Source organism: Cynocephalus volans, chromosome 1 (assembly GCF_027409185.1).
Source record: "Cynocephalus volans isolate mCynVol1 chromosome 1, mCynVol1.pri, whole genome shotgun sequence".
Lineage (NCBI taxonomy): Eukaryota > Metazoa > Chordata > Mammalia > Dermoptera > Cynocephalidae > Cynocephalus > Cynocephalus volans.
This window is the reverse complement of record NC_084460.1, coordinates 5,830,257-5,851,529: the sequence shown is the minus strand read 5'-3', so window position 1 is coordinate 5,851,529 and position 21,273 is coordinate 5,830,257. Positions and strand designations below refer to the sequence as shown.

Here is a 21,273-nt window from a genome sequence, read left to right as displayed (position 1 = left end):
CATTTTTGGTTACTAGTTTCATGGAATATCTTTTTCCATTGTTTTGCTTTCCAACCTATTTGTATCATTGGATCTAAAGTGAGTCTATTGAAGACAGCATATAGTTGAATCGTATTTTTATCCATTCTGCCAATCTCTGTCTTTTGATTGGAGAGTTTAGTCCATTTACATTTGAAGGAATTACTGATGAAGAGGGGTTTGCTCCTGTTTTTTTGCTATTAGTTTTCTATATTCCTTATAGCTTTTTTGCTCTCATTTCCTGTATTACTATCTTCATTTGTGTTTAGCTGATTTTTTTTTTTTTAGTGAAATTCCTTTTTCATTTCCTCTTGTATATATTATATAGCTATTTTATTTGTGGCTATGATGGGGATTACATTTAATATCTGAAAGTTATAACACTCTATTTTGAATTTATACCAGCTCAACTTCAATAATGTAAAAACTCTGCTTTTTTAACAGCTCTGTCTCCATCCCTTTTGGTTGTTGATGTCATAAAATTCATTTTTATACATTGTGTGCCCCCAAACATACACTAATAATTCTTTTAAATGCCTTAGTATCTTAAATTATGTAAAAAAACAAAATTTTGAATTACAAACCAAAATTTAAAATAATACTAGCTTTAAGACTAATAATTGTTTTAAAAATGTATTAGTCTCTTAAATCATGCAGAAAACAAAAAGTAGAGTTACAAACCAGGGTTTGTATGCTAGCTTTTATAATTGCCCATATATCTATCTTTATTGAGATTATTTCTTCATATGGCTTTAAATTACTGTTTAGTGTCATTTTATTTTATCATGCAGGACTCCCTTGAACATTTCTTGTAGGGCACTTATAGTATTCACAAATTCCCTCAGATTTTGTTTATCTGGGAATATCTTAATATCTCCCTCATGTTTGAAGGACAGTTTTGCCAGATACAATATTCTTGGCTGATAGGATTTTGGTTTTGGTTTTGTTTTGTTTTGCTCTGCTTTGCTTTTAGCACTTTAAATGTATCAGTCCACTGACTTCTGGCCTCCAAAGCTTCTGATGAGAAATATACTGATTATCTTCTTGAGGATCCTTCGTACGTGATGAGTCCCTTCTCTTGTACCGCTTTCAAAATTCTCTTATTGTCTTTGCTTTTTGAAAGTTTGATTATAATGTGCCTCAGTTTTGGTATCTTTGGTTACTCTTACTTAAAGTTTGTTGAGCTTCTTGGATGTTTGTATTCATGTCTTTCCTCAACATTGGGAATTTTTCAGCCATTATTTCTTTAAATATTTTCTATTCCCCTTTCCCTTTCTCTCGTCATTCTGAGACTCCTATATTGCATATGTTGGTCAGCTTGACAGTGTCCTACAGGCTGTGTTTACTTTTCTTCAATTTTTTTCTTTCTGTCCCTCAGATTCAATAATTTCCATTTTCCTATCTTCAATTTTACTGATTCTATCTTCTGCCTGTTTAAATCTACCTTTTAATCCCTTGTGAATTTTTTATTTGTTATTGTATTTTCAGCTCCAGAATTTCTTTTTGATTTCTTGTTAGGTTTTCTATCTCTTCATTGATATTTCCATTTTGTTTATATATTGTTTCTTTACTTTTTCCACATCTTCCTTTAGTTCTTTGAGATCTTGAAGACAGTTATAAAGTCTTTGTGTAGTAGGTCTTCCATCAGGTCTTCTTCAGGGACAGTTTCTGTTGATTTTTTCTTTCCTTTGAATGGGCCATACTTTCTTGTGACTTTTTGTTGAAAACTGTTTATTTCAATCTTATAGTGTGGTAACTCTGAAAATCAGATTTTCCCCCTTCCCTACGGTTTTCTATTTTTTGTCATTATTTTTATTTACTTATTTTTATTGTTTTAGGCAGACTGTGTGCTGAGGACCAGCCTGAAGTATGAGCTTAAGGTCTCGGGTCCTTTCTAAGCCTTTCCCTGGACATGTGTGGTCACTTTCTAATTTTTCCCATACATGCAGTTATTTTTGAATGTTCTAGTCTTTGATGTCTGGTTCCCAAAAGGAGAAATAGAGGAAATGAAAGGGAGAGGGGGCACCAGCCTTTTAAATCCCCTGGAAGTCACTTCAGCCAGAAAGAGAGGGGCTTGCAACAATGAGAGAAATACAACAATAATGACTACCTACCTCTTTATTTGCACCTCATGATCAAAAGCAGCAATCAGCAATGAGCAGTCAGAGCACAAATTCCCAATATTTGGAGGACAGGGTCCTTTTTGCTTACCCTGGCTTCTGCAAGCTGTGTGCAAGCTGCTCCAAGAACATGTACACAGCTTCCTCCACATGGCTGGAGTGGGGGTGAATAGCTACTACTTTGCTAAGAGCTGAAATTAACAGAAATTAACTGCAATTTACCATCCAGGGCTTCCTCTGAAAGTTGAAAGCATTTAATATACTCCAGAGTTCCAAAATGGTTACATCAGACAGATTCTACCAGGGCAGCTGTTGTCTAGTTGGGGATAGAGATTCCTGGTGCTTCCTCCTCCACCACCTTCTCAGAATCCTTTCTGCTTTCTTGTTTTTGAAATTTATAAAATTGCTTTAGTATATAGATTTTTAGAACTTTCTCTTTCATTCAGTATTTCACTACCGAAATTCATCTGGGTTGTTACATGTTTTTTGGGATAGATATATCACACTTTATTTATCCTTCTGATCCTATCTGGGTTGTTTCCAGTTTTTGTTTTTCTCCTTTGTTTTTACTTTTATGAACAGTATTGCTATGAACATTCTTATCCATGTCCTGAGACATATTCCAAGAGTTTCTCTTCAATATATATCTAGGAATGAAATTTCTAGGTCCTAAAATATGTTATGGTTTCTCTTACAAGAAAATGCCAAATTGTTTTCCAGAATACTTGCACTGATTATATTCCCACAAGCAATAAATAAGAGATCCTATAGAATCACATTTTCCCTAACTCTGGGTATTGTTAAAGTTTAAAACTTTTTGTTAATTTTTTTTTAGTATAAAATGGTATTTCACTATGGTGTGGCATTGTATTTCCCTGATCACTCATGAAGTTGAACATCTCTTTATATGTATTAGCTGTATGTATTTCCTTTTCTATGAAATGCATATTGTCTTTTGACTACTTAACTATTATATTTTCTAATGTTAACCCATCTTTGCATTCCTATAAAAAATGAAATGATTATAGTAAATTATCCTCTTATGCATTGTTGAATTTGGCTTACTAATATTTTGTTTGGGATATATATTTTTGAATCTATATTTATAAGTGAAATGGTCCTGTAATTTTTCTTTCTTTTACTGTCCTCGTCTGGTTTTCAAAATTATACTAACTTCATAGACTACATTGGGAAGTATTCCCTCTTCTCGTGTTATGGAACGGACTCAACAGAGAAGCGGTCAGCACCCAGAGGGTTGAAGAGTCAGGTATTTTATTATGCCAGCAGGCCCAAATGAGCTAGCACCCCAAGATCTGAGCCCCAAGTTTAGGTCTTACAGGGTTTACATAGGCAGACTCTTCCAGGTTCTTTTAAGTTTTGTTTTCTCAGCATTCATGTAGCCAGTGAAGTAGCCACTGCACGTTTACAAAAGCAGGAGTGCGAGCAACTGTTTGTCACTAAAGCTGATACAATAAACAGGTTCTGTTTTAAAGGCAAAACAAGCTACTGAAAGAATTAATTTTGAATTTTCCCAATACTGGTGTCTGGAAGTATTTGAATAAGATTAAAATGATCTTTTCCTTGAAAACTTGGTAGAATTCATCTATAAAAACCATGTAGGCCTAATGTTTTCTTTATGGTAATGTAAAATTACTGCTTCAATTTATTTAATACTTGCAACAATAATGTGGTTTTCAATTTCTTCTTAAAATTTTGTAAAATACTCTTCAGTATCCATCTGTTTCACCTGAATTTTCAAATTTTTAAATTTATGTAACTCTATTATTCTCTTATTATCTTTGTAATTCTGCTGTATCTATAATTACATTACCCTTTTATTTATAGTATTATACATTTTTTTTCTTTATCAATTTCCCCACTGGTTTCTCTATTTTGTTAGTCTTTTCAGGAATCATCTTTTGTCTTTTTTGATCGCCCTCTGTTGTTTCTTTGTTTTCTATTTCATCTGTTTTAGCTTTCACTTTATTATGTTATCCTTTCCCTTTCTTTGGATTTACTCTGTTATTTCTCCTCCTAACTTCTTAAATCATACACTTAGCTTTAATATTTAGCCTTTGTTTCTTTCTTTCTTTTTTTTTTTTTTTATTTTATTTTGTTGATATACATTGTGGCTGATTATTGCTCCCCATCACCAAAACCTCCCTCCCTTCTCCCTCCCCCCTCCCCCCCAACAATGTCCTTTCTGTTTGCTTGTCGTATCAACTTCAAATAATTGTGGTTGTTATATCTTCTTCCCCCACCCCCGGTTTGTGTTTGTGTGTGTGTGTGTGTGTGAATTTATATATTAATTTTTAGCTCCCACCAATAATTGAGAACATGTGGTATTTCTCTTTCTGTGCCTGACTTGTTTCACTTAATATAATTCTCTCAAGGTCCATCCATGTTGTTGCAAATGGCAGTATTTCATTCGTTTTTATAGCTGAGTAGTATTCCATTGGGTAGATGTACCACATTTTCCGTATCCACTCATCTGATGATGGACATTTGGGCTGGTTCCAACTCTTGGCTATTGTAAAGAGTGCTGTGATAAACATTGGGGAACAGGTATACCTTCGACTTGATGATTTCCATTCCTCTGGGTATATTCCCAACAGTGGGATAACTGGGTCGTATGGTAGATCTGTCTGCAATTGTTTGAGGAACCTCCATACCATTTTCCATAGAGGCTGCACCATTTTGCAGTCCCACCAACAATGTATGAGAGTTCCTTTTTCTCCGCAGCCTCGCCAGCATTTATTGTTCATAGTCTTTTGGATTTTAGCCATCCTAACTGGGGTGAGATGGTATCTCAATGTGGTTTTGATTTGCATTTCCCGGATGCTGAGTGATGTTGAGCATTTTTTCATATGTCTGTTGGCCATTTGTATATCTTCCTTAGAGAAATGCCTGCTTAGCTCTTTTGCCCATTTTTTAATTGGGTTGCTTGTTTTCTTCTTGTAAAGTAGTTTGAGTTCCTTATATATTCTGGATATTAATCCTTTGTCAGATGTATATTTTGCAAATATTTTCTCCCACTCTGTTGGTTGTCTTTTAACTCTGTTAATTGTTTCTTTTGCTGTGCAGAAGCTTTTTAGTTTGATATAATCCCATTTGTTTATCTTTCCTTTGGTTGCCCATGCTTTTGGGGTCGTATTCATGAAGTCTGCGCCCAGTCCTATTTCCTGAAGTGTTTCTCCTATGTTTTCTTTAAGAAGTTTTATTATTTCAGGGTGTATATTTAAATCCTTAATCCATTTTGAGTTGATTTTAGTATACGGTGAGAGGTATGGATCTAGTTTCATTCTCCTGCATATGGATATCCAGTTATCCCAGCACCATTTGCTGAAGAGGCAGTCCCTTCCCCAGTGAATAGGCTTGGTGCCTTTGTCAAAGATCAGATGGCAGTAAGTGTGTGGGTTGATTTCTGGATTCTCTATTCTATTCCATTGGTCAGTGTGTCTGTTTTTATGCCAGTACCATACTGTTTTGGTTATTATAGCTTTGTAGTATAGCTTAAAGTCAGGTAGTGTTATGCCTCCAGCTTTATTTTTTTTGCTCAGCATTGCTTTGGCTATGCGTGGTCTTTTATTGTTCCATATAAATGTCTGAATAGTTTTTTCCATTTCTGAGAAAAATGTCTTTGGAATTTTGATGGGGATTGCATTGAATTTGTATATCACTTTGGGTAGTATGGACATTTTCACTATGTTGATTCTTCCAATCCAAGAGCATGGGATATCTTTCCATCTTCTTGTATCCTCTCTAATTTCTCTCAGCAGTGGTTTGTAGTTCTCATTATAGAGATTTTTCACATCCTTGGTTAACTCAATTCCTAAGTATTTTATTTTTTTGGTGGCTATTGTAAATCGGCAAGCTTTCTTGATTTCTCTTTCTGCATGTTCACTATTGGAGAATAGAAATGCTACTGATTTTTGTGTGTTGATTTTGTATCCTGCTACTGTGCTGAAATCATTTATCAATTCCAACAGTTTTTTTGTAGAGGTTTTAGGCTGTTCGATATATAGGATCATGTAATCTGCAAACAGAGACAGTTTGACTTCATCTTTTCCAATCTGGATGCCCTTTATTTCCTTCTCTTCTCTGATTGCTCTGGCTAGTACTTCCAACACTATGTTGAATAGGAGTGGTGAGAGTGGGCATCCTTGTCTAGTTCCTGTTCTTAAAGGAAAAGCTTTCAGCTTTTCCCCATTCAGGATGATATTGGCAGTGGGTTTGTCATATATGGCTTTAATTATGTTGAGATACTTTCCCTCTATACCTAACTTATAGAGGGTCTTTGTCATGAATGAGTGCTGAACTTTATCAAATGCTTTTTCAGCATCTATAGATATGATCATATGGTCATTGTGTTTGACTTTATTAATATGGTGTATCACATTTATTGATTTGCATATGTTGAACCAACCTTGCATCCCTGGGATGAATCCCACTTGATCATGATGAATAATTTTACATATGTGTTGCTGTATTCTGTTTGCTAGTATTTTACTGAGGATTTTTGCATCTATATGCATGAAGGATATTGGCCTGTAGTTTTCTTTTTTGGTTATATCTTTACCTGGTTTTGGTATCAGGATGATGTTTGCTTCATAGAATGCGTTTGGGAGATTTGCGTCCATTTCAATCTTTTGGAATAGTTTGTAAAGAATCGGTGTCAATTCCTCTTTGAATGTTTGGTAAAATTCTGCTGTGAATCCATCTGGTCCTGGGCTTTTCTTTGTTGGGAGCCTTCTGATAACAGCTTCAATCTCCTTTATTGTTATTGGTCTGTTCAAATTTTCTACGTCTTCACGGTTCAGTTTTGGGAGCTTCTGTGTGTCCAGAAATTTATCCATTTCCTCCAGATTTTCAAATTTGTTGGCGTATAGTTGTTTATAGTAGTCTCGCATGATTCCTTGTATTTCAGATGAATCAGATATAATATCGCCTTTTTCATTTCTAATTTTTGTTATTTGAATCTTCTCTTTTCTTTTTTTTGTTAGCCATGCTAATGGTTTGTCAATTTTATTTATCTTTTCAAAAAACCAACTTTTTGATTCGTTGATCTTTTGAATTGTTTTTTAGTTTTCAATTTCATTCAGTTCTGCTCTGATCTTAATGATTTCTTTCCGTCTGCTAAATTTAGGTTTGGATTGTTATTGTTTTTCTAGTTCTTTAAGGTGAAGTGTTAGGTTGTTCACTTGCCATCTTTCTATTCTTCTGAAGTGAGCGTTTAATGCAATAAATTTTCCCCTCCATACTGCTTTTGCAGTATCCCATAGGTTTTGGTATGATGTATCATTGTTTTCATTAGTTTCAATAAATTTTTTGAATTCCTGCTTGATTTCTTCTTGGACCCATATGTCATTAAGTAGAATGCTGTTTAATTTCCATGTGTTTGTATAGTTTCCAGAGTTTTCTTTGTTATTAATTTCTAGTTTTAATCCATTGTGGTCTGAGAAGATATATGGGATAATTCCAATTTTTTTGAATTTATTGAGACTTGATTTGTGACCTAATATGTGATCTATCCTGGAGAATGACCCATGTGCTGATGAGAAGAATGAATATTCTGAGGTTGTTGGATGGAATGTTCTGTAGATATCTGCCAATTCCAATTGGTCTAGAGTCTTGTTTAGATCTTGTGTTTCTCTACTGATTCTTTGCCTAGATGATCTGTCTAATATTGACAGTGGGGTGTTCAGGTCCCCTGCTATTATGGTATTAGTGTCTATTTCCTTCTTTAGGTCTAATAGAGTTTGTTTTATAAATCTGGCTGCTCCAACATTGGGTGCGTACATATTTATGATTGTTATGTCTTCTTGATGGATCAGTCCTTTTATCATTAAGTAGCGTCCCTCATTGTCTCTTTTTATGGTTTTTAGTTTAAAGTCTATTTTGTCAGATATAAGAATAGCTACTCCAGCTCGTTTTTCTTTTCTGTTTGCATGGTAAATCTTTTTCCATCCTTTCACTCTTAGTCTGTGTGAATCTTTATGGGTGAGGTGGGTCTCTTGTAGGCAGCATATAGTTGTGTCCTGCTTTTTGATCCAGTCAGCCAGTCTGTGTCTTTTAATTGGAGAATTTAAGCCTTTTACATTAAGAGTTGTTATTGAAAGGTGTTGATTTATTCCTAGCATTTTATTGGTTGTTTGGTTGTCTTAGGTGTCTTTTGTTCCTTGCTTTCTGTTTTACTGTTTGGTTTCTTTGTTTGTTGGTTCCTTAGGTTGTAGATAGTGTTTTTGTTAGCTTGTTTTCTCTTCATGAATGCCATTTTTCTTATACTAGCAGGTTTAGATTTTTCTTTGGTTTTTATGGCATTGGTAGTTATTTTTCAGGAACCAAACCCAGTACTCCCTTGAGGATTTCTTGAAAGGGTGGTCGTGTGGTAGTGAACTCCCGCAGTTTTTGTTTGTCTGAGAAATATACTATTTGCCCCTCATTTCGGAAGGATAGCCTTGCAGGGTAGAGTATTCTTGGCTGGCAATCTTTGTCTTTTAGTATTTTGAAAATATCATCCCATTCCTTTCTGGCTTTTAGGGTTTGTGATGAAAAGTCTGATGTCAACCTGATTGGGGCTCCCTTATAGGTGATTTGACGCTTCTCTCTTGCAGCTTTTAAGATTCTCTCTTTGTCTCTGAGTTTTGCCAATTTGACTATGACATGTCTTGGAGAAGGCCTTTTTGGGTTGAATACGTTTGGAGATTGTTGAGCTTCCTGGATCTGAAGATCTGTGATTTTTCCTATACCTGGGAAGTTTTCTGCCACTATTTTGTTGAATATGTTTTCAATGGAATCTCCATTTTCCTCGCCTTCGGGAATACCCATGACTCGGATATTTGATCGCTTAAGGTTGTCTGATATCTCTCTCAGATTTTCTTCAATGTCCTTGATTCTTTTTTCTTTCTTTTTGTCTGCTTGTGTTATTTCAAACAGCCCATCTTCAAGTTCAGAGGTTCTCTCTTCAACTTCGACAAGCCTGCTGGTTAAACTCTCCGTTGTGTTTTTTATTTCGCTGAATAACTTCTTCAGTTCAGCAAGTTCTGCTACATTTTTTTTCAGGACATTGATTTCCTTGTACATTTCCTCTTTCAGATCCTATATACTTTTCCTCATTTCATCATGATGTCTAGCTGAGTTTTCTTGTATCTCATTCAGTTTCCTTAGAATTATCACTCGAAATTCCTTGTCAGTTATTTCAAGGGCTTCTTGTTCTATAGGATCTAGAGTTTGAGATTTATTAAATTTTGGTGGTGTACTTTCTTGACTTTTTGTATTTCTGGTATCTTTTTTTTGGTGTTTATTCATTGTGGCAGGGGGTTTGAGACTAATGGCTAACTAAGATGTTGCTGTGGTTGCCAATTTCGTATGGCTACCTCCCTGACTGCTCAGTTGGCCTCTAGTGCCTTGTGTGTGTGGTTGCCTCGGGTCTTGGGCTTCTCTGGGGAGCCACCTTTCTGGTCAGCTTGGACTCTGCTGGGCTGGTGGATCACGTACCACAGGGTGTGTTTTCTCTGTTGAGCTTTCAGTTCCTGTGCAGGACTTCTCCCCGTTCCGTGTGCTCTAGCCCAGGCTGTTAGATCGTGCAGTGGCGACCCCACCGGGTGTGTGGTTTCTGTCGAGTCTCCGCCTCCCTGGCCGCATGTCTCCCCACTCTGTGCGCACTGTGCTGGGCTGGGGCGTGTCTTCTGCACCCCTGTCTATCAGCTGGGCCTTCAAGACCCTGCTCGACACCGCCTCGCCCAGGAAGTCTACCAGGTTTCTGCTAGGCACAGATGACCGGTCTCTCTGGGTGCCTTTGTAGCACTATGTAGATCTTTCTCGGGTCTTGTTCACCTTTGTATCCCCCCAGTATAAACCGAGTCTAGCACCCGCCTGCAGCCTGCTCTCCGGCAGGTTCAAGCGGACCTGGGAACTCTCCTACCACACTATTCCCAACCAGAAATTGGTTAGGCTTTTTTCCCGAACTGGTGGCTGCAGAGATGGTATCTGCTTCCCAGTAACAGGAAGTTTACCGGGGGCCGGAGTCCAGGGTGTGGTGGAGTGACAGTCAGCCCGCCCATACTTCCTTGCCCTCCCAACACTGACTGGGACGCCCCATGCCACCAGCCCCGCCAGAGAACCACGGAGGGAGTGGGAGGGGAGTCCGGCCCGCAGGCCCCAGAAAGCCCCGCGCCAGGCCAAGCAAGGGAGAAGGCTCAGTGATGGCCGAGCCGGGCGGAGCTGCCCGCACCTGGGAAAATGGAGGCAGCCCCGGGGCGGTGAGTGGCCTGGTGGTGCAGGTGGGAGCCGGGTGGGCATCCGCCCCCCCAAACAGAACTGGTCCAGGGGTCACTCACAGGGTTGTGCCAGGTCGGGCGCTCACTCTCTGTCTCTGGTTTGCCGCCTTCCCCGTTCTCGGCCGCTGCCGCCTCGGGCTGTTCAGTCGCGGCGCAGCTCGGGCACTCCCAGGAATCTTCTTTAATGCCGGCCTGAAACCTCGAATCCTGAATAGGGCAGCTGGCCGCCTTCCGCGCGGCCCTGGCCTCCGGGGTCCTGTCTGCATCCACAGCAGCCCTGGCGCCGTGTTCCCTGTTTCGAGACTCGCTTTTGCAGCTAAGAAACAGTTCTTTTCCTGCTCCACACTTCAAAGCTGTAGCCTGTAAGTGAGGCAGCCTCTCCTGCCGGGGGCAAAGTGGCGGTCACACCCCACGACAGGCCAGCAGCAGTGGACCTCCCTTAAGAGATGGCAAGAGGAAGGTCCACAAGTTTCCCGGCTGCCTGAGGCCCAGTGGCCGCCTTTTCCACCTCAGCTACTCCGCGCCAGCCGCCGCAGCCACCGCCATCTTGAAAAGTCTTTGTGTGCTTTTATTGAGTCTGCAAGTCAGCCTAGACAGAGCTGGTGGTGGCATTGCCAAAAGGTGGCATCTCCTTGTCCCTCTGTCAAGGGATAGGTGGCTAGCAGTATCCCCAGGCCTGGGATTGGCACTAGGGCACAGTTGGAGTGGGTAATCCTAAGAGGTAATTACCAGAGGCCGCCTTTCTTTCTTTCTAAAATAAATGTATACCTTGTCTCTGGAAGCTCCACTTTTGCTGCATCTCACAAATTTTGATTGGTAGTGGGTTTTCAAAAATTTTTTATTTTTAATTGTGGTAAAATACTTTTAATGAAATTTACTATCAATCATTAAGTGCACTTTTTTAAAGCGTATACTGGCACTAAGGACATTTACATTGCTACGCAACCATCATTATCCATCTCCAGAACTCTTATCTAGTAAAACTTTAACTTTATACCCATTAAACAATAATTCCCCATTTTCTCCTCCCCTGCAACTTCCATCCCCAGAAACTATCATTCTACTTTCTGTCTCTGTGATTTTGACTACTCCAGATACCTCATGTAAGTGTGATCATAACAGTATTTGTCTTTTTGTGTGTGTGTACACATTTAGTTTTACTGTAACAAAGCAACTTGTACACTTTTAATGTTTAAAAGTGAGCATTATCTTTCCTTTCCAGTGAAACAAAAAGAAAATTTTTAAATAAACAGGAACAAAATTACAATAGAGGTTGTCAATTCCAAATAAGATCCTACAGGTTCTGCTGATTCTCCCATTGAGTGGCAGGGCTCAAGTCATCATTAGGAGAGAATTTTATTTAAAAGCGTCATCTTAAACTGCAAGGATGTCCGTTAAACATCACAATTAAACATGCCAAAGGAGAAGCCGTGTTGTCAAGATGCCCACTTAACCCACCCAAACATCTCAAACCCACCCTTTGCTGACCTTCTATAACCCCACTTTTTAAAGTTTTTTGTTTGTTTTTTTAAACAAGAGAAAGTAGACAGATACATGTTGGTAAATGCTAACTGTCCATATTCACACAGACACACAGTGTAATCTCTAAGCCCAGTATACAGGGAAAGGAGGAAAGAAGCTAGAATTCTATGCACCACTGGGCCCCTCCAGCTTCCAGCAGAGCGAAGGGAGCAGGTTTTTCTCTTTTCCCACAGAGCACGGTGGTGTTGATTCCATACAGTTTTGGTGGAGACAGGAAGGGATAAAAATGAACTGGGAACAGAAAGGGGTAAAGATTCTTTTCCCATGGTGTTCTGCTCAAGGCATTTCCCCCCTACAAGTTGAGAACCATGGTGCAGAGAAAAGAGACCTCAAGAGCAGGGCGACTGAGCACAAGGACGGGGGGGAATGGGGGGAAAAAAGCTGCAACTTGCTCCCAGAGACTGGAGAAAATTTAAAAAAAAAAAAAAAGGAAGGTTGGCATCCATCGGTGCTCTATGAGTCACCTTCTCCTTCCTCCTCCTCTCCTTCCTCCCTTCACCATCATCTTCACCTTCATCCTCATCCCCTTCTTCGTCAGTATCTTCACCTTCATGCTCATCCCCTTCTTCATCAGTATCTTCCAGTCCTTTGCCCTTCATCATCATCCATATCAGGAGCCAAGCAGGGCTGTAACGGATTTGGCCACATATCATCTGTGACGGCTTCTCCTAGCTCACCTGCACCTGCATCAGAATGGTCAGCCCGCCAGGTAGAAGCCCTCTGGTTCCTCGTTCCGCCTCTTCCTGCTGGCTTTACTCTGTTGGACTTGAACGTTTTGTCACGTCCTTTCCAGATTTCTATTTGATTTCAGTGGACTTTGAAGATGGATCACCGCTCTCATTCAGATGAAATTCTTTGTAGAGAACTTTATTTTCGAAGTAAGGATCTTCATCAAAATAAAAATCTATTCTGTAACTTGATTTAATGTCTTCAAATTCTGTCCCTTCAACTCTGGTCAAATAACGCAGCGCCTCTTCATCTTCCTCCCCAAGCAGTGCAGACAGTTGCGGGTGGTCAACGAATGTTGTTACCCCCAAATTTGGGATTTTGGAGATCAATTCTGCCCTCTTCTGAAAAAATGGTTGGTGGAGTTTATTGTATTTCTGTTCTGCTTTCAAGATCTCCTCACTGGTTTGTTCATTAAGTCTGTCTATTTCATTTTGTACTTTGTCAATAGGTTCAATTGCTTCTTGCTGTTTTGTTTCTTTCTTTGGGAAGTGCAGGGAGGCTGATGTCTCCTCTGACCTTGGGACAGAAGGCGGTCTTGGTTTCTTCATTTGAGGCAGAAGGGAAGACTGGCGTTTGGGGGCCATGCTGCCAAAGAAAGTCCAAGAACCAGACCCAAGGGTCTCCTTGCTTGTCAGGGAGAAGCTCCGAGAAGTCAGTATTTGTCTTTCTTTGATAGGATTCCTTCACCTAGCATAATTTCCTCAAGATTCATCCATTTGTAGCATGTGTCAGAATTTCTTTGCTTTTCAGGGCAAAATAATATTTCATTGTATGAATATACCACATTTTGTTTACCCATGGACATGTCTTCAATGGACATTTGGGTTGTTTCTACCTTTTGGCTATTGCACTATGATCATGGTGTACAAGTATCTCTTTGAGGTCCTGCTTTTAATTCTTCTGGGTGTATACCAAGAAGTGGAATTGCTGGATGATATCATAATTCTATCTTTCATTTTTTGAGGAACTGCCATACCGTTTTCCATAACAGCTGCACCACTTTACATTTTCACCACCAATACACAAGGGTTCCAGTTTCGCCACACTTTTGATAGCTCATTGTTCTTTAATAGTAGCCAACTTATATTAGTCCATTTCTATTGCTTATAACAGAAATACCTGAAACTGGGTAATTTGTAAAGAAACAATATTCATTGCTTACAGTTTTGGAGGCTGGAAGTCCAAAGTCTGGGGAACACATTTGATGAAGACCTTGTTCTTGGTAGTGACTTCAGCCGTGCGGAAGCGGAGAGAGAGAGCTTCTCATATGCTGACCTTTTAGAGCCATCAGAACCACTCCCATACGACCATCACACCATCAATGGATTAATCCATTCACTAGGGCATGGTCCTTGCAATCCAATCACCTCTTCAAGACCCCTCCTTTTAATTACCATAACCTCTTAACACTCTCACAGAGGGGCTTAAGTTTCTAATACATGGAACTTTGGGGGACACAAATAACACACAATAATCCATAACACATCCTAACAGGTGTAAAATGTTCTCCATTGTGGTTTTGATTTGCATTCCCCTAATTATTAGTGATGTTTCATGTGCTTATTGGTCATTTGTATATCTTCTTTGGAGAAATGTCTATTCAAGACCTTAGTCTAGTTTTTAATCAGGTTGTTATTTTGTTGTTGTTGTTGTTGTTGTTGTTAAGTTGTAGGAGTTCTTTATATATTCTGGATATTAACCTGTTATCAGATTTATGATTTGTAAATATTTGCTCCCACTCTCTGGGTTGCCTTTTCACTCTTGATTGTATCCTTTGATGGACAGAAGTTTTGATGTCCAATTTACCTTTCTTTTTCTTTTCTTGCCTGTGATTTTTGTGTCATTGAAGTGTTTTCATTATCATTCGGTTCTGAGTAATATTAAATTTTCCTGTGATTTCTTCTTTGATACTTAAATTATTTAAAGTGTGTTTTTAACTTTCCCAATATACCAGAATTTTATATTTATCTTTTCATTATAAATGTCTAATTCAATTGCTTTGTGATCAGAGAATACGTTGTATGTGGTACTGATTATGTGAAATTAATTGAGATTTATTTCAATGTCCTACTACGTCATCAGGTTTTGTAAATACTCCACGTGTGCCTGAGAAGTGTGCTCTCACTGTCCGATGAACATTTTTGTATATGTCATTAGATCAAGCTTGTTACTTGTATTACTTAAATTTTCTATATCTTTGCTAGTTTTATGTTCATTTGACCCTCATTATCCCTTATGACACTTTTTATTATACATCTCTTTTGTCCAATATTCGTAGAGTGACACCAGCATGCTCTGTTTTTTAAAAATTGTTTTTTCTCTTTTTATTTTATTTTATTTTGTTGATATACAATGTGGTTGATTATTGCTCCCCATCACTGAAACCTCCCTCCCTCCTCCATCTCCCCCCTCCCTCCCAACAATGTCCTTTCTGTTTGCTTGTCGTATCAACTTCAAGGAATTATAGTTGTTATGTCTCCCCACCCCCCCGGTGTGTGTGTGTGTGTGTGTGTGTGTGTGTGTGTGTGTGTGTGTGTGAATTTATATATTAATTTTTAGCTCCCACCAATAAGTGAGAACATGTGGTATTTCTCTTTCTGTGCCTGACTAGTTTCACTTAATATAATTCTCTCTAGGTCCATCCATGTAGTTGCAAATGGCAGTATTTCATTCGTTTTTATAGCTGAGTAGTATTCCATTGTGTAGATATACCACATTTTCCGTATCTACTCATCTGATGATGGACATTTGGGCTGGTTCCAACTCTTGGCTATTGTAAAGAGTGCTGCAATGAACATTGGGGAACAGGTATACCTTTGACTTAATGATTTCCATTCCTCTGGGTATATTCTCAGCAGTGGGATAGCTGGGTCATATGGTAGATCTATCTGCAATTGTTTGAGGAACCTCCATACCATTTTCCATAGAGGCTGCACCATTTTGCAGTCCCACCAACAATGTATGAGAGTTCCTTTTTCTCCGCAATGTTGCCAGCATTTATTGTTAAGAGTCTTTTGGATTTTAGCCATCCTAACTGGGGTGATGGTATCTCAATGTGGTTTTGATTTGCATTTCCCGGATGCTGAGTGATGTTGAGCATTTTTTTTTTCATATGTCTATTGGCCATTTGCATATCTTCCTTAGAGAAATGCCTACTTAGCACTTTTGCCCATTTTTTAATTGGGTTGCTTTTTTTTTTTTCTTGTAAAGTAGTTTGAGTTCCTTGTATATTCTGGATATTAATCCTTTGTCAGATGTATATTTTGCAAATATTTTCTCCCACTCTGTTGGTTGTCTTTTAACTCTGTTAATTGTTTCTTTTGCTGTACAGAAGCTCTTTAGTTTGATATAATCCCATTTGTTAATTTTTCCTTTGATTTCCCGTGCTTTTGGGGTCATATTCATGAAGTCTGTGTCCAGTCCTACTTCCTAAAGTGTTTCTCCTATGTTTTCTTTAAGAAGTTTTATTGTTTTAGGGTGTATATTTAACTCTTTTATCCATTTTGAGTTGACTTTAGTGTATGGTGAAAGGTATGGGTCTAGTTTCATTCTCCTGCATATTGATATCCAGTTCTCCCAGCACCATTTGCTGAAGAGGCAGTCTCTTCCCCAGTGTATAGGCTAGGTGCTGTTGTCAAAGATCAGATTGCTGTAGGTGTGTGGGTTGATTTCTGGATTCTCTATACTATTCCATTGATCAGTGTGTCTATTTCTATGCCAGTACTATACTGTTTTGGTTATTATAGCTTTGTAATATAGTTTAAAGACAGGTAGTGTTATGCCTCCAGCTTTATTTATTTATTTTTTGATCATCATTGCTTTGGCTATGTGTGGTCTTTTGTTATTCCATATAAAAATGTCTGCATAGTTTTTTCCATTTCTGAGAAAAATGTCATTGGAATTTTGATGGGGATTGCATTGAATTTGTATATCACTTTGGGTAGTATGGACATTTTCACTATGTTGATTCTTCAAATCCAAGAGCATAGGATATCTTTCCATCTTCTTGTATCCTCTCTAATTTCTCTCAGCAGTGGTTTGTAGTTCTCATTATAGAGATTTTTCACATCCTTGGTTAACTCAATTCCTAAGTATTTTATTTTTTTGGTGGCTATTGTAAATCGGCAAGCTTTCTTGATTTCTCTTTCTGCATGTTCACTATTGGAGAATAGAAATGCTACTGATTTTTGTGTGTTGATTTTGTATCCTGCTACTATGCTGAAATCATTTATCACCTCCAAGAGTTTTTTTGTAGAGGCTTTAGGCTGTTCGATATATAGGATCATGTAATCTGCAAACAGAGACAGTTTGACTTCATCTTTTCCAATCTGGATGCCCTTTATTTCCTTCTCTTCTCTGATTGCTCTGGCTAGTACTTCCAACACTAGCCAGAGCTAGTTGAATAAGAGTGGTGAGAGTGGGCATCCTTGTCTAGTTCCTGTTCTTAAAGGAAAAGCTTTCAGCTTTTCCCCATTCAGGATGATATTGGCAGTGGGTTTGTCATATATGGCTTTAATTATGTTGAGATACTTTCCCTCTATACCTAACTTATAGAGGGTCTTTGTCATGAATGAGTGTTGAGTTTTATCAAATGCCTTTTCAGCATCTATAGAGATGATCATATGGTCCTTGTGTTTGACTTTATTAATATGGTGTATCACATTTATTGATTTGTGTATGTTGAACCAACCTTGCATCCCTGGGATGAATCCCACTTGATCATGATGAATAATTTTACGTATGTGTTGTTGTATTCTGTTTGCTAGTATTTTAGTGAGGATTTTTGCATCTATATTCATCAAGGATATTGGCCTGTAGTTTTCTTTTTTGGTTATATCTTTACCTGGTTTTGGTATCAGGATGATGTTTGCTTCATAGAATGAGTTTGGGAGATTTGCGTCCGTTTCAATCTTTTGGAATAGTTTGTAAAGAATCAGTGTCCATTCCTCTTTGAATGTTTGGTAAAATTCTGCTGTGAATCCATCTGGTCCTGGGTTTTACTTTGTTGGGAGCCTTTTGATAACAGCTTCAATCTCCTTTATTGTTATTGGTCTGTTCAGATTTTCTATATCTTCATCGCTCAGTTTTGGGAGCTTGTGTGTGTCCAGAAATTTATCCATTTCCTCCAGATTTTCAAATTTGTTGGCGTATAGTTGTTTATAGTAGTCTCGAATGATTCCTTGTATTTCAGATGAATCAGTTGTAATATCACCTTTTTCATTTCTAATTTTTGTTATTTGAATCTTCTCTCTTCTTTTTTTTGTTAGCCATGCTAATGGTTTGTCAATTTTATTTATCTTTTCAAAAAACCAACTTTTTGATTCATTGATCTTTTGTATTGTTTTTTGAGTTTCAATTTCATTCAGTTCTGCTCTGATCTTAATGATTTCTTTCTGTCTGCTAAATTTAGGTTTGGATTGTTCTTGTTTTTCTAGTTCTTTAAGGTGAAGTGTTAGGTTGTTCACTTGCCATCTTTCCATTCTTCTGAGGTGAGCATTTAATGCAATCAATTTCTCCTTTAATACTGCTTTTGCAGTATCCCACAGGTTTTGGTATGATGTATCATTGTTTTCATTAGTTTCAAGAAATTTTTTTATTTCCCGCTTGATTTCTTCTTGGACCCATATGTCATTAAGTAGAATGCTGTTTAATTTCCATGTGTTTGTATAGTTTCCAGAGTTTTGTTTGTTATTAATTTCTAGTTTTAATCCATTGTGGTCTGAGAAGATACATGGGATAATTCCAATTTTTTTGAATTTGTTGAGACTTGATTTGTGACCTAATATGTGATCTATCCTGGAGAATGACCCATGTGCTGATGAGAAGAATGAATATTCTGAGTTTGTTGGATGGAATGTTCTGTAGATATTTGCCAAGTCCAATTGGTCTAGAGTATTGTTTAGATCTTGTGTTTCTCTACTGATTCTTTGCCTAGATGATCTGTCCAATATTGCCAGCGGGGTGTTCAGGTCTCCTGCTATTATGGTATTAGTGTCTATTTCCTTCTTTAGGTCTAATAGAGTTTGTTTTATAAATCTGGCTGCTCTGACATTGGGTGAGTATATATTTATGATTGTTATGTGTTCTTGATGGGTCAATCCTTTTATCATTATGTAGCATCCCTCATTGTCTCTTTTTATGGTTTTTAGTTTAAAGTCTATTTTATCAGATATAAGAATAGCTACTCTAGCTCGTTTTTCTTTTCTGTTTGCATGGTAAATCTTTTTCCATCCTTTCACTCTTAGTCTATGTGAGTCTTTATGGGTGAGGTGGGTCTCTTGAAGGCAGCATATAGTTGGGTCCTCCTTTTTAATCCAGCCAGCCAGTCTGTGTCTTTTGATTGGGGAATTCAAGCCTTTTACATTAAGAATTGTTATTGAAAAGTGTTGATTTATTCCCAGCATTTTATTGATTATTGTTTGTTTGTCTTAGGTGTCTTTTGTTCCTCGCTTTCTGATTTGCTGTTTGTTTTCTGTATTTGTTGGTTCCTTGGGTTGTAGATAGACTTTTTGTTTGTTTGTTTTCTCTTCATGAATGCCATTTTTATTATACTAGTGGGTTTTGATTTTTCTTGGGTTTTTGTGGCAGTGGTAGTTATTTTTCAGGAACCAAACCCAGTACTCCCTTGAGAATTTCTTGTAAGGGTGGTTGTGTGGTGGTGAACTCCCGCAGTTTTTGTTTGTCTGAGAAATACACTATTTGCCCTTCATTTTGGAAGGATAGCCTTGCAGGGTAGAGTATTCTTGGCTGGCAATCTCTGTCTTTTAGAATTTTGAATATATCATCCCATTCCTTTCTGGCTTTTAGGGTTTGTGATGAAAAGTCTGGTGTTAGTCTGATTGGGGCTTTCAATAGGTGATTTGACGCTTCTCTCTTGCAGCTTTTAAGATTCTCTCTTTGTCTTTGAGTTTTGCCAATTTGACTATAATATGTCTTAGAGAAGACCTTTTTGGGTTGAATACGTTTGGAGATCTTTGAGCTTCCTGGATCTGAGGATCTGTGTCTCTTCCTATACCTGGGAAATTTTCTGCCACTATTTTGATAAATATGTTTTCAATGCAATCTCCTTTTTCCTCCCCTTCTGGAATACCAATGACTCAGATATTTGAGCACTTAAGGTTGTCTGAAACCTCTCAGATTTTCTTCATGCCTTTGATTCTTTTTTCCTTTCTTTTCTTTTTTTTCTTTTTTCTTTTTTCTTTTTTTTGTCTGCCTGTGTTATTTCAAACAGCCCATCTTCAAGTTCAGAGGTTCTCTCTTCAACTTCTGCAAGCCTGCTGGTTAAACTCTCCATTGTGTTTTTTATTTTGCTGAATAAATTCTTCAGTTTGGCAAGTTCTGCTACATTTTTTTTCAGGGCATTGATTTCCTTGTACATTTCTTCTTTCAGGTCCTGTATACTTTTCCTCATTTCATCATGTTGTCTAGCTGAGTTTTCTTGTATCTCATTCAGTTTCCTTAGAATTATCACTTGAAATTCCTTGTTAGTCATTTCAAGGGCTTCTTGTTTTGTAGAATCTAGAGCTTGAGAGTTATTAGCCTTTGGTGATATACTTTCTTGATTTTTCATATTTCTGGTATCTTTTCTTTGATGTTTATTCATTGTGGCATGAGGTTTCACAGTCCACAGGTTTGACACTATTGTCTGACTAAGATGTTGTTGGGGTTGCCAATTTGGTATGGCTCTATGTGACTGCTCAGTTGGCCACTAGTGCCTTGCGTGTGTGGTTGCCTCGGGTCTTGGACCTCTCCGGGGAGCCACCTCTCTGGTGAGCTTGGACTCGGCCAGGCTGCTGGGTCACGGGGTGGTACTGCAGGGTGTGTGGTCTCTGCCAAGTTTCCACCTCCCCTGCTGGATGTCTCCCTGTTCCGCAAGCACTGGGCCAGGCCACTGGGATGCACGGAGGCACCACAGAGCATGTGGTCTCTGCAGAGCTTCCCCTTCCACTGCTGGATATCTCCCTGCTCTGTATGCGCTGGGCTGGGCTTGGATGGAGCCAGGTGGCAGTGGTGAAGCCTACCTGCCGCTAGATCGCACGGCGGTGGCCCCCACACTGGGTGTGTGTTCTCTATGGAGCTTCCGCCTCCCCTGCTGGGCATCTCTCTGCTCCATACACACTGGGCAAGGCTGCTGGATCACGCAGCGGCAGTGTGGTCTCTGCGGAGCTTCTGCCTTGCCTGCTGGACGTCTCTGCACTCTGCGTGCACTGGGCTGGACTGCTGGATCCCGCAGCAGCAGTGTGGTCCCACGGAGTTCCCACCTCCCCTGCTGGACGTCACCCTGCTCTGTGTGCACTAGGCCAGGCTGGGAATGAAGCCGGGTGCCTGCGGTGAAGCCTACTTGCTGGATCGTGCAGTGGTGGCCCCACAGGGTGTGTGTTTTCTGTGGAGCCTCCGCCTCCCCTGCTGGACGTCTCCCTACTCCGTGTGCAGTGGGCCGGGCTGGGAATGGAGCCGGATGGCGACGGTAAAGCCTGTCTGCTGGATCGTGCAACGGCAGCACCGCAGGGCATGTGGTCTCCGCGGAGCTTCTGCCTCCCTCGCTGGACGTCTCCCCGTTCCATATGCACTTGATGTTATGTTTT

At 39.0% G+C, this 21,273-nt stretch overlaps 1 protein-coding gene and 1 pseudogene across 1 annotated transcript in view; one reads left to right on the top strand and one right to left on the bottom strand.

Moving 5' to 3' along the window:
• Positions 1-21,273, top strand: part of CACNA2D4 (calcium voltage-gated channel auxiliary subunit alpha2delta 4) — a 120,460-nt gene that overhangs the window by 18,908 nt on the left and 80,279 nt on the right. The gene's annotated exons all lie outside the window — the stretch shown is intronic.
• Positions 12,413-13,272, bottom strand: LOC134384403 (protein SET-like; annotated as a pseudogene).